This window comes from Dipodomys ordii, unplaced genomic scaffold (genome assembly GCF_000151885.1).
Source record: "Dipodomys ordii isolate 6190 unplaced genomic scaffold, Dord_2.0 Scaffold267, whole genome shotgun sequence".
In the NCBI taxonomy this organism is placed as follows: domain Eukaryota; kingdom Metazoa; phylum Chordata; class Mammalia; order Rodentia; family Heteromyidae; genus Dipodomys; species Dipodomys ordii.
This window is the reverse complement of record NW_012267483.1, coordinates 76940-91104: the sequence shown is the minus strand read 5'-3', so window position 1 is coordinate 91104 and position 14165 is coordinate 76940. Positions and strand designations below refer to the sequence as shown.

Genomic DNA, 14165 nt, shown 5'->3' with positions numbered 1-14165 from the left:
GAGGAAGCCGCAATGCTTGGTAAGAAATGTACGCATTATCCTGCCCATGTAATTGTAACCCCTCTGTACAGTATGTTCACAAATAAAATAAAATTAAATTTAAAAAAAACAATTTTTTCCATTCCCCTCCAAACTTGCAATTGTTTCTAACATTTTTTTTTCTTAATAATGGCCATTATAACTGGGGTCAGGTTGAATCTGTGGTTATGAATTTTATCTCTCTTATGGCCAGAGATGATGAACACTTCTTCAAGTGTCTATTGGCCATTCCTATTTGCTCTCCAGAATAGACTCTTAATTCTTTTGCCCAGTGATTAATGGGCTGGTTATTTCTTTGAGGATTTTTTGAGGGGTGTTTATTGAGTTTTAGGTATATTTTTGATATGAGGCCTTGTTTGTTATATAGCTAGTGAATATCTTCTCCCAGTCTGTGAGCTTTCTATTTATCTTGATGACTATGGCGTTTGTCATGCAGAAGCTCTGCAGCTTAATATGATGCCATTTATCCATCCATTCTTTGATTCGTTGTGTTTCTGGATCTTTATTTAGAAAGATATCATCAGGGTAAAGGAGCCCTAGAAATCCCTTTGCAAGAAAATGGAAAGACTTAGAATAAACCATATTAAGTGAAGTAAGCAGACCCAAAGAAACATAGGTTCTATAGTTTCCTTCATTTGTCATAATTAATATATGTCTATGATAGCCTTACATAGGATCACAATAGCTCAATAATTACGTACATATCACCATATAAAATGATGCTAATCCAAATGAACTCCAGGATATAGAAACAAGAGGTCTTTTTGTTGACTTTGTTGTGGCCTATATACTGTATCAAGTTCCTTGTTTTTATTTTATCTTTTTTTTAAATTTCCCTTTGGCTTATCCCCTGTAGTCACTGTTTATATTCTGGTACCATGCATCTTTTATACAGGTTTATATGACTTGAGGAAGAGAAGGAAAATAACAAAATGGTGAAACAAGGACAAAGGGTGACCAATGCAACAGTGATACTCACAGGACACTATGTTGGAAATGAACTTTATAACTTTAGGCTGGGTGGGTTGGGTGTAGGGATAGTAGGAGATGAAGGAATGGGTAACAATATTTCACAAGAAATGTTCTCATTATCCTACTTATATAACTATATCTCTTCTGTACAGTACCTTTACAACAAAATTAAATTAAAAAGGATAAAAGAAAAATGTTATAAAGTTTTACTTCAAAGTATGACAGTAAATTTAATGTAATGAGTTTTAAACTCCCTTATCTTTCCTGTTAATCTTCCATACTGTATTTGCACAACAAATTGCTCACAGAATTTCTTAAATCTTCCCTCTAGAGAATAAAGGGAGAAAGTGATTAAGATGTATTCCACTCCTATACTGACATGTTTTTTAACGTTTTTTAAACTATGTAAAGACAAGTATAGGTATATAATTCTGGTTATCTTAAATCAACATAAAATATTTTAATGTCTCCATTCCCAATCTAAATTAACCAATATCTGCTTATTTGTTACAGAGAATTCGGTCTCTACTTCTTGTGTCCAAGGATTCTGCTCTGTCATGTGTCAGAACATCACATGATAAGAAGGAACACGTGGAGAAGGAAGTTGATGCTGATGCTCCAGAAGACCCCCACATGGTCATCTGAAGGGCCTCCTTGTGGGAAGTGTTTAGATCATTGGGGTCCTGTTCTCAGAAGGGCTATATCTCCTCTCATGGAGTGAGTCAGTTCTCACAATAGTTGGTTGTTACAAACCATATATTTGGACTCCTCTAATTGCAGCTTGTTTTTATTATTTGTTTTTCTGTTTATTTGGTCGTGGGGCTTGAACTCTGGGCCTGGGCGCTGTCCCTGAGCTCTTCAGCTCAAGGCAATAGCTCTACAACTTGAGCTACAGTGCCACTTCCAGTTTTTTGGTGGTTTATTGGAGATAGGACTCTTAAGGTCTTTCCTTCCTGGGCTGGCTTTGAGCTTCAATCCTCAGATCTCAGCTTCCCGTGTAGCTAGGATTATAGGCGTGAGCCACCAGGGCCTGACTACTACTTGTTCTCTTTACATTAACACAGCAGACAGGCCTCACCTGAGTAGAGGCAGATGAGACTACTGCATCTAGAATTTTCTGTATCTAAAACGAAGTTAAATATTATTCAGAGCTTAGGTAAGTTGACTGATAAAGGTGTGTGTGTGTGTGTGTGTGTGTGTGTGTGTGTGTGTGTGTGTGTTGGATGTGGTTTAGATAGAAATGCTCTTTAATGCACTGATTGAGGAATAAAAAGTGTCTCTCTACCCGTGATACTCCTCTCCTCTCATAAACAACATCCTGAACCTTAAGGAAGCCTATTCGGATTCCTTAAGAATCAATGAGGATTCACATTCAGTAGATCTAAGGTGGTTTATTTGTAACATCCTCTCAGGGATACTGATGATGGTTCTGAATTCTTGACATATTCTGAGCAGCAAAGAAAACAATATTTCATCCATGTTTAGTTGTGTTTGATGACTTTGTGTCAAGAAGTAGTTTTGCTTAACTGTCCCTAACATATTTCATGCAAATATCTCATTCTCTGTGGACTGAGTCTTACTGAAATTCTTGCTATGGTTAAAAGTTGCTGATAAGAACATGATCTTGGGCAATGCTTTCTTGGATATATTCTGAGATTTGGGCCCTGACTTCACCCTGTTTTCAGCTGTGAGCTCCTGTGATCACAGTCTCTTCAGGAAGTGCATTTTCCTCCACTCTATTCCTTCTCTTCTTTACTGTGGTTATTCTGAATGAGATGAAACCTCTTCTAATCGCATCTGAATTTAGAAGCCTAAAGAGTCTCAATCCAGTCCATCTACAACCTGCAAAAAATCATGTGGACAGAGATGAGAATGTGGACAACTGAGAATTTCAGGCATATTTCTGGTTTTGAATTATATTTTTGTTATCTATGAGTATTACATAAAAGGTACATTAAACATGTCAGTTTATAAATATAACGCATCTTGATCCATATTACCATTTCATCTTTCTACCCCAGTCCACTCTATCCAACCCCTTTTTCTATACATATTTCCATATATAAAATATTTTCAGTTAATAAATGTGAATTTATGACCCTGTAAAACTGTATAGTATATGTAAGATCCCTTTCTCATTACTCTAGTAAATATTGATGTAATATGGGTCAGTATGTATCTGAACCTGTTACATATTGTCTTAAATATATTCTATCTATTCCCAAGTTCTCATATTTTTATTTTTCTATGTGTGTATTTATTTGAACCTAGCCAGAATTCAAGGCTGCCTTGAACTTGTGAACTCTTAATAACGCCTTGAGATCTAGTAACTGAAAAAGATATATCTGTGTCCAAACTTTCCAAAATTGGGTAAAACAATTTTCTTAGCTTTGTCTTTGTATTTCCTTATGTTATTATGATGTCATTGTTCCATTCTACTTTCAAGGGATGAGACCATGGAATTGACAATTAATAACCAATTTGATAATCACCATCAGAAAGAAATTAATTTTCTGATAATTACATTAAAATATTGGATGTTTTGTTAACATGAGTAGAAATAAGGGCAGTTTTATTTTTGTTTTGTTTTGTTTTTGTTAGTCATGGGGAATGAACTCTGGGCTTGGGCACTGTCCCTCAGCTCTTCAGGCCAATGCTGGCTCTCTACTACTGAGCCACCTTCCCAGCCCCAGAAATAAGTTCTTAAAGACATAATTAGCTGAAAAAATTCCAGGCCTATAAGAAATTGGTGTTTAATGTGATGAACTAGCTTGTTAGTTCAAATGTTTAGATGATGGCACAATAGTGTACTTCAAATACAATTGTATCATGGCAATCAAAATTGTTTTTAATGACTATTTTTTCTTCATAAAATTACTTTTTGAAAATGTTTTCAAATGTGCTGCTATGAGTTGCTTGATGGTTAGAAGCTTGGATTTAGAATTTCACTGATGGAGCATTCATGTTGTATAAACAAATTTACTGTTCAGATAAATAGGACATGCCAGCATGACATGTTGCCCAACGACATAATGGAGCTTGTCCCTAAAAGCAATTTGTTGTCTGAATCTGCAAGGAGGAATCTTGGTATGCAGCAGAGTCTGTATGGGGTCATTATAGCATCCATAAACCAGAGCCTCACATCTTGTTGTTCTGGAGGCTACTACCCAGCAAGCCAAAGAAATGATACTGGAGAACCATTTTCAACCTTAAGCTTTACACAACTGTCCTTTCTAACCTCTTTCTCAGAGCATGATTTTGTTGCTTTCCTATTTCTCACTTTGATATTCAAAGGATGCTCAACACACTATTTGAAAGTGTTGAGAACTGCTTTGCCTGACATGTCTCACTTAGGTCTGAGCTTCATTACTTTAATGAATATTAAGATGTTTCTTTTCCTCTATTAACTTATTTTTTCTATAGCTCCTTAAGCAATGACAGGAACAAGGCTTTTTGCTTTTTTTGGGGGGGGTCCGGTCATGGGGCCTGAACTCTGGGCCTGGGCGCTGTCCCTCAGCTCTTCAGCTCAAGGCTAGTGCTCTACCACTTGAGCCACAGCACCACTTCAGCTTTTTCCTTTTTGCTTATGTGGTGCTGAGGAATCGAACCCAGGGCCTCAGGCATGCAAGGCAAGCGCTCTACCACTGAGCCACCTTCCCAGCCCAAGTCTTTTTTCTTGTTCCTTCCTATTTCTGTTTTCTTTACTTTTCACTGTCTTCAAACAACTTCTTTTTTTAAATAAGTTTTTTTTTATTGTGTAAATACTAATAGAGAGGGGTTACAATATAAGCAAGGTAATGAGTACATTTCTTATCAAGCATTGTTGCCTCCTCCTTTGTTTTTCCCTTACCATCCTTTCCTCCCATCTCCACAACTACATTCCCCCGTCTCTTCACCGCACACCCCCCCCCCAGCCTAAATTGTTCATTTTTCAGTATAGCATCTTGTACATTATTGCAATGGATCAACCTGTATTCCTATTTAAACAATTTGTTTGTTCTCTTCCGCTCCACAAATTAAACCAACATCAAATACAGGGAAAACTGCTTCTTGAGTAGAGCCACCAACACAGGCCTGCAACGGGAGAGCTTTGTGGGCTCTCGGCTCAGCTGAGTGGGGTCTCAGAAGATATGCTCTGCTCTGTATCCTCAGAGCCCTTGGCAAATGGATGAAATATCTTACAAATCAGAACATGGCTGTAACAGGGACTGTGTAAATTTGCTATCTTATGTTTTGCTACTGGGTATTATATATACATATATATTCTATATACATATATATGCATATATATATGGTAACTCATGGATGTATCTATCAATGAACTGGAAATTTTCCATTTTAATTAAGAAATCTGCTTTATGTTTGAAGACTTGATGATAAATTTTTTATAATCTGAAAACAAAATCTTTTTTTTTTTTTTGGGTCCGGTCATGGGGCCTGAACTCTGGGCCTGGGCGCTGTCCCTCAGGGTATTCCGCCCAAGGCTAGCGCTCTACCACTTGAGCCAACAGCGCCACTTACAGCTTTTATTCTTTTTGCTTATGTGGTGCTGAGGAATCAAACCCAGGGCCTCAGGCACGCAAGGCAAGCACTCTACCACTGAGCTACCTTCCTGGCCCCATAAATCCTTTCTTTTATTATTATTATTTTTTATTGTGAAAATACCATACAGAGGGTTACAATTAGTTGGGCAAGATAATGAGTACATTTCTTATCAAGCATTGTAGCCTCCTCCTTTGTTTCCCCTCTCCATCTCTTCCCATTCTCTCCCCACCCCCCCACCCAATCCTCCTCACCACCTCTCCCCACCAAAGTTGTAAAGTTCGTTTTCAACATAACAAATTGTACATCTCATTGTTGCAATGGGTCCACCTGTATCCCTATTTAAATGATTTGGTTTTTTTTCCTTCCCCTCCACAAAATATACCAACATCAAATACAGTGAAAGCTGTGGTTATACCGCGGGGGAGGGACATACATAGCAACAAAGAAATAATCTTATAAATGTGTTAGAAACAATCACATGAAAGAAAAAACATTTGAATACATATCTTAGGGTTCATTTCCCTAACATCACCTTATCTGACCTTTTCTGCTCGACATAGACATATACTAGATATTGCAAATAAGGGAAAACATGGGACCTATGTTTCTTTGGACCTGGCTTACTTCACTTAATATAATTTTTTCCAAATCTTTTCTAAAGCTCTATTGCCTTGCTTTTAAAAACCTGGTTTGATATACCTAAAATGGCTTTTTCTTTTGGGTGGCTGCGAATTGTTAGCACAATGTAAATGAAACAGGACTATAGATCAGTGTTTTTTTTTTTTTAAGTCAGAAGAGGTATTATAAAGTGTGTGCTGCTTGTGATGATCAGGAAGAAAGAGAGTTAGGGTGTGGCAAATGCCTCCATGACCTCTCTCTCTCCAGTGACCTTAAAGTTTGGCTGCATCTGAGAAGTTGTGTAGAGTAGAGGCAGTTATGCAGGTAGAGGCCCCAGGAGGAGCAGCTGGGGCTGCCCAGCCTCTCATTTCTGCCTTGCTGGGAGGTTTTTGCTATGACTTGTATCACTGTGGGAGGATAGTTATAACTCTGTTGACAGAAATAAGTTGCCACATCTTCAGGCTGCAGGCTGCTGATGGCAAAAGTGAACTCTGTCCCAGATCCACTGCCACTGAACCTTGGTGGAAACCCAGATTGCAAAGTAGTTGCATAACGGATCAGGAGATTTGGAGATTTCCCTGCTCTCTGCTGGTACCAATGTAAACTCCTGCTAATGTCCTGACTGGCTCTTCAAGTGATGGTGACTCTGTCTCCCAGAGATGATGACAGGAATGGTGGCTGGGTCAACTGGATGTCACTTCTGGCACCTGACATTGGAAACATAAAAGCCATTAGCAGTTTAATTAATTCTGCTGTCCAGGTACTTCCATGAACAGCCAGGTAGCTCAGCTGAACACTGGGTGAATAATCCCCAGTATCATCTTTCCTTACTTGCAACCCAGAGCAGCAGGAGCCCCAGGAGCTGAGCAAGGGCCCTCATGTTCATGCTGTGTGCTGACTGGAACTTCTCATGCACAGAGTGTGAGCAGCCTATGAAGAAGATCCCAGTGCAGTGGGCTGTGGTCTGGGCACATGCAAATCAACATGGTTTGGGCAGTGCGAGTCAGAGCTGCAGGCTGGCAGATCTCAGTGACAAAGCACAGACCTGAAGAACCCAGACGTCTAAAGTACTTGTAAATAATGTATTTCTAGAGACAAGAAAACATGATGATTCTGTTGGCCTGTGATAAGAATAGATTTTTCTTTTCCAGATCTGAGGACTGAACTGAGAGCCTTGCACTTTTCCAGGTAAGCACTCTTCCACTGAGCTCAATTCCCAACCTCAAATAGAATTTTTAACATTTTCAAGTTATGCATGAATTGGTATGATTTTGTTCACTTAAATCAGTCACTCAAACACAAACATTTCCAAGGAAAATTAATTTTAGTATGCCTCTAACTCTGGTATCAGTGGAGTTTGTGACACAGAATTTCTAAGAGTATTCAGGTTATTTGTCTGAACCTTGTTATATGGTTTAATAATGGTCATTATTACCAAGACATGTGTGTTAAAAAAAGTGTAATAACTATGTAGGTAGAAAGACAGATAGATGCATTGATAGAAAGAGAGAAATGAACAATTTTCAAAGTTTTTAATGGAAGGTAGCACTGAAAATTATAATTTGTGCAATAAAGTGTCATGATCAGAGGTATATGGACAATCCATTGGTGCATTCATTGGTGTCCTGTGAACTCATATATTTGACTGGATTGCTTCCCTTCTGAATGTTCTTCCCTATCGCCTCCCTCTGGAACAGTTCACATCAGGTATTTCTTCTTTATTTTTAGGAAAATACCTGGAATCATATCTAGTTTTGTGGGTATTATGCATGTATGTGCCAGATATTTCTGAACTTTTAGTAGACATTTATTTCATCAATTAATGGAAACTCTTCTTTCTCAGAAGCTGAGTTTTTCCCTAGACCGAGGACTCAACTCTACTTAAACTTCATTATGTTCCTTAAGCCTGCATAGTCCTTCAAGTTACATGACTTTTAGGTCCTAAGTCAAGCAGTTTTTTGTGTACTAGGCCTGGGGCTTGACTTAGTCCCTGAGCTTTTGTGCTCAAGGGTGAAAGTGTGCCAAATGAGTCACAGCTTCACTTCCAACCTTTTGGTGTTTAAGTGGTGACAGAGACTCATAGTCTTTTGTGTCCAACATGAATTTGAACCCTAATCGTAAGATCTCAACCTCCTGTGGCTAGTATTATATGCATTACCCCAACAAAGCAGTTTTCACAAGTTGTATGTAGGAGATGTTATTCATATAGGTACAGAAATGACAAATTACAATGTGGTCAAGGGTGGGGTTGAGAAACTGGAGCCACCCAGTTTGCAAAGAACATCTTCCACCTGGGAAATCACAGACAGTGAAGCCAAAGTGAAATGAAAAAGGTCCCCACATAGAGATTAGCATGTGGACATGCTTCATCCCATTGTGTAGACTGTCATACCAGAGTTAAATGAACAGGGTGATCACATGGAACTTACCACTGTAAGTTCAAGTAGATGATGTGTAAAGATAACACTGCTCTTTCAAAGCCAATAGACCATGAGTAACTCATTACTCAATCAGTGTTTTCTTCAGTACCATTTACTACCAGAACTCCAACTTAGTCTTGATTTGATGACCTCCATCTATTAAACAATTAATGTTCTCTGCACCACATGCTCACATAATTCTTCTACAATGCTCTTTTTCCCTCTTTTGATGATGATTTATAAGCTTCCCTAAAAGATATGCCCACCCCCTTCACTATTCTGAAATATCACTTCTAATCTTATCACATGGTCCCATGAATAGCTCCTACTGCCCTTGCTGGGAGGGATCTGGTGTCTCTTACATGCACTACAGGACAAAGCTGGTACTAAAGAAAACCAGGAGAAGGCAGCTGGCTGTTATAGTTGTGAAGACAATCTGGTAAATTCAAGGGACCATAATAATAGGATGAGGAAGAGAGACCCCAAGAGTATCTATTTGAGTGTGGTTAAAATCAGCCAGGCCCTGGGAATTATACATTACATTCTCCAGATCCACACTCCAGGGCTGCCTTCAGCATGTGTGGACATGTGGCATGGCACTTGTGAATTTCAAATCTGCATAGACTTCAGATCCTGAAATACATAGAAGAGTTGGAATACTAGACTCATATCAGAGCTGCAGGTAGTCTTACCCTGCCCTGGGTTGTGAGAATTGTAGCCACCAGGCTGAGAGATGAGGCTGAAAACCAAAGAAAGAGATGAAGTCCAAGGACATAAGAAAATATTTCTGGGGATCTTCCTGGAAGAAGAAAGAGCACCCAGGTAAGAAAGATGTTAATTGTCTGGCCCATGAGCCTGAGTGAGGACTCGGTCCAAGGAAAAAATCCATTTCTCTCAGAACAGAGAAGAGTACTTCACAAATGAATGTAGAATTTATATATCTATTGTTCATATTTAATAAATTACATATTAAACTAACACATTAATTAATATAATTCTAATTATCTAACTCAGCATTTTCAGTTCTGACACTGAAAAAGAATGCTAGGGAACAATGAGCAGTTATATTTCTAGCCTGACATCATGAAGCTCAGGACACTATCTGTGCCTTTAAAGACAATCAGTAGCCTGATCACTGCAGAGGTCTCTTGGGAACTGCTGGGGACAGCACTGACACTGCAGCCCCCTCTCACCTCCCACAGCTGGACAGGGTGTGTGCACATGGTCCCTTCAGGGCTGCATATCTGCAGTGTCCACCCTCCTTCCCTCACCTTTCTGATCTGCCCTTAATGACTTCACTACAAGAAACTGTGTGTCATCCTTGTCAATTTGTTTACAGTTTACAAAGTGGACGTGGGGAGACACAATCCCCTCTGTAAACATGGTCCCACATGCCATGTGTGCCATGAAAGCCTGAGATAGAACTCCCTGGCTTCAAGCTCCTATGGAGAAGGTTGGGTTTTAGGTTTTTCTTTGTGAGATTTCTTTGCCATCTAGTGGCCTTTTTATGACATAGCAGCTGACAAGTTTTCATTTGGAGTTTTATCGTACTTTGTTAATAGTTGTGCAGATTCCCAATAGTTTTATATGCATAATCATGGCATTTTAATTATTCTGTTGTTGGATAAATTATAATTGTCATATATTAGCAACAGGAGGTTAGTTTGTGATGAGAATCCCTACCTGAATGCAGCTTATTTTGAAAAAATCACCAACTTCTTTCTATTGCTGTACTCTTCCCCTCCCATTCCCACCATTTTTCATACTGTGTAAAGGAACTTCATAACTCGAATGCACATTTGAGTATATATATATATATGTATATCTATTTATTTATATGCCCAATTCATCTTCTACACTTAGTGTGCTTTTTCCCTTTCTTTCACCCTCACCTGTCGCCCTTCAGATATTTTCCATTTTGGCATTCAACTTTTATTACATTATTATTATTATCAATGCCATCATCACCATCACCACTATCATTTATGTCTGGGTTCCACAAATAAGTAGGGCCAAACAATATTTTGCTTTTGCATCCTGACCTATGTCACTCAAAATGATGATCTAGTTCCTTCATTTCCTTGCAATTTACAAGATTTTATTGTTCATCTCCCTCTGTCCTTACCAGTGAGCCAGAGCATTAGCAGCCCAGGAGCTTACTAAAAGAATTCTCTTTTAAGAGTCCTGATAGGACAAGACAAGGGCAAGCTGAGCCTTCATCTCAGACTCAAAAGGGAAAGTCCTTCTTAAGGAGCACTATGCAAATTAGCAGGTGGGTGCAGCAGTGTAAAGGGAGCACAAGACGGGCAAAGGCCTCTTGTGTGACAAACTGCAAATTATATCCACCTGGATACCATATTTCAGAGGCTCAGAAGGACAGATCTGTGTTTTTTATTAGACACCAGAAGTATTATCTGTTTGGTTCTCCTGAGGCTGATGGAAGACAGACAAGATTGAGAGGGTTGTCAGTGACTCCCTCTACAAAATCCCCCAGTGACCTTCAGAGCCTGGCTGTGGCTAAGATGCACTGTCAGCAGGCAGAGGCACCAGGAGGAGCAGGTGGCACAGCCCAGCCTCTCACATTTGCTTCCCCCCGCCCCACCGCCCCCCAGAGAGGTTTATATTTGGTCTTGCATCACTGTGGGAGTTGAACTATTTATTACTCAGTTGACAGTAGTAAGTTGCAATATCTTCAGATGGCAGGCTGCTGATAGTGAAAGTAGGCTCTCTTCCCCATCATTGCCACTAAATCTGGATGTCACCCCAGTCTGTAAAGTGGATGCCCAATAAATCAAGAGTTTAGGAGCATCATCTTGTTTCTGGTGATGCCACTGTGAATCATCACTAATCCCTGATTGGATCTGCAAGTGATGGAGACTGTCTCCTACAGATGCACACAGAGAGGATGGACACTAGGAAATGGGGATGTCACTCTGGCACCTGATATTGAAAACAGACACCAAATATCCACAGAATCAATTATGTTCTGGGAGTTTCCATGAGGAATAAGGCATCATTGTTAATCCTGGGCTCAATAAATTCCTAGTCTTGTCCTTCTTTATCTTTGGGTCAAAGCAGCAGGATCCCCTGAGCTGAACAGGGGCCCTCACTCATCCTGTGTGCTGACTGGGACTGACTCTTGCACAGGGTGTGAGCAGATCATGAAGAAGGGGTCAGGCAGTTGGCTGTGGGGGGGCATATGCAAATCCTCAGGAGCTGGGCAAAGCTTCAGGACCTGGGCACAATCTCTGAGCTTTCTTGACATATGTTTTTTTTTTTTTTGATGAGTTGTTGAAGCGAATTGGCCAAGATTTTCTTGAGAAGTTTTGCAACCATATTCAGCAAAGAAATGGGTCTATGCAAATCTTCAGGAGCTGGGCACAGCTGCAGGACCTGGGTATAATCCCTGAGCTTTCTTGCTTGAGGCCCATGATCTAGGCATTCTAAAACTAGGTTCAAAAAGAGTAGAGAGAGTGGACATCCTTGTCTCATACCTCAATTTAGAGGAAATATCTTTGCTATGACCTAAATGGCCATTTAGTATAATGCTGGCTATAGGTTTGTCATATACAGCCTTTATTGTATTGAGGAAGGTTCCATAGATTCCTAGTTTTTCCAGAGCTTTCATCATAAAGGGGTCCTGGATCTTGTCAAATTCTTTCTCTATTGAGATAATTGTGTTCTTATCCTTGCTCTTGTTGAATTTTCTTAAATGATTTGCATGTATTGAACCAGCTTTGCATCCCTAAAATAAATCCTGTTTGGACATGGTATATGATTTTTTTTGAAGAGTTGTTGAAGTCAATTGGTCAAGATTTTGTTGAGAAGTTTTATGACCATATTCAGCAAAGAAATTTGTCTATCATTCTCTTTCTTTGATGAACCCCTGTCTGGTTTTGGATGAGAGTTATTCTGGATTCATAAAAAAAGTGTGATAGTGAATTTTTGCTTTCATTATCATTGAAGAGAATGTTTAGATTCCACCACACCCAGTTAGAATAGCTATAACCAAGAAATCTAGTAACAACAAGTGCTGGAGTGGATGTGGACAGAAGGGAACCCTAGAGTTGGTAGGAGTGTAAACTTGCTCAACCACTTTGGAAAGCAGTATGGAGGTTCCTCGAAAGACTCCTCATAGAACTCCCCTATGACCCAGCAATCATACTTTTGAGCACTTACCAAACAGTCCCAAAGAAGGTCATACCAAAGCTACCAGCACAACCATGTTTATCACAGCATTATTTACCATAGTTAGGTTATGGAAACAATCCTGATGCCCCTCAATAGATGAATGAATCAAGAAAATGTCATACATATATACAATGAAATTCTATGCCTCCATCAGAAAGAATGACATTGCCCCACTTGTTAGGAAATTGAAAGGCTTGGAAAAAATTATATTGAGTGAAGTAATCGTTAGTTTTTTTCATTTTTTAATTGTGAAAATACCATACAGAGGGGTTACAATTACATGGTCAAGGTAATGAGTACATTTCTTATCAAGCATTGTTACCTCCTGCTTTGTTTCCCTTAACATCTCTTCCCATCTCTTCCACCACCCCCATCAAGACCCCCTCCCACCACCCTGCCCTGTGCCAAAGTTGTAAAGTTCATTTTTCGACATAATGTCTTGTACTTATCATGGGAAAGTGGTTTTGTTCACAAACTATTGAGAAGTTTAAGGCAAAGGGTCTAGAAACTCAGTTTTAAGAGTGGAGTTGTACATGGAGCCTGTAGGATGAAAACTTGGTCTATACTTACTCGTCTCCTGCAGAGAAGAACTGCCACTCTCTTCCTGCTCCAAGAATATGGCACCCAGATACCAGTGTTCTGAACCCACCTCGGGGCCTGCAGCTCTCATGCCTTATCCACACCCACATTTCATCTTCCTGAGGCTAAATCGATTAGTTTGGTATGTTATTCTACACCCTCTACTTAGAAACTTATTTTCCCGCACTTAAACACCCTCTTAAAAAATCTAATTCATCATATTGTTATCTAACAAATTGCCAAAGTTTCCACTACAATAATAGCCATCCCTCTCAACCCAGAAACGGTGATGCCAAATGCTCTCAGAACAGCATCCATCTTATATCATTGGACAAAGTTAGTTAGAACATGTTATAAAGATGTGTACTTAGCTTTTACTTGCAGTGACAAGACCTTAATAAAAGCAACTTGAAGGGAAGAATTCTTTATTTCAATCTTAGATCAGAAATTTTACTCTGCCATGTAGGCAGAGTATAGTGGAGCTCACATCATGTCACCCAAGAAACAGAGTAAATGTTCTACTTTCTCCTCCTTGTTCTTTTATTGCACAAGAGACCACATCCTATTGAAAGGAGCTGTGGACTATGAGGTGGATCTTCCTCTCTCAGTCAATTCTCTCTAGAGAGTTTCTCACAGACAGGTTCAGAAACACACTTTCTTAATCTGCAATCTATCCTACCCACTTGTCAATGCCGAAGAACTACTACAAAAAGTCATCCAAAGTACTTCTGTTTTCTTGAGCCTTTTATGACAATGGTAAGTGTAGAAATAAGATTATTTAGCAATATATAGGTTTCCTCA

At 39.4% G+C, this 14165-nt stretch overlaps 2 pseudogenes; one reads left to right on the top strand and one right to left on the bottom strand.

Moving 5' to 3' along the window:
- Positions 1-3973: 3973 nt before the first annotated feature.
- Positions 3974-4198, top strand: LOC106001115 (annotated as a pseudogene).
- Positions 4199-5116: 918 nt separating this feature from the next.
- Positions 5117-7060, bottom strand: LOC106001104 (annotated as a pseudogene).
- Positions 7061-14165: the final 7105 nt, after the last annotated feature.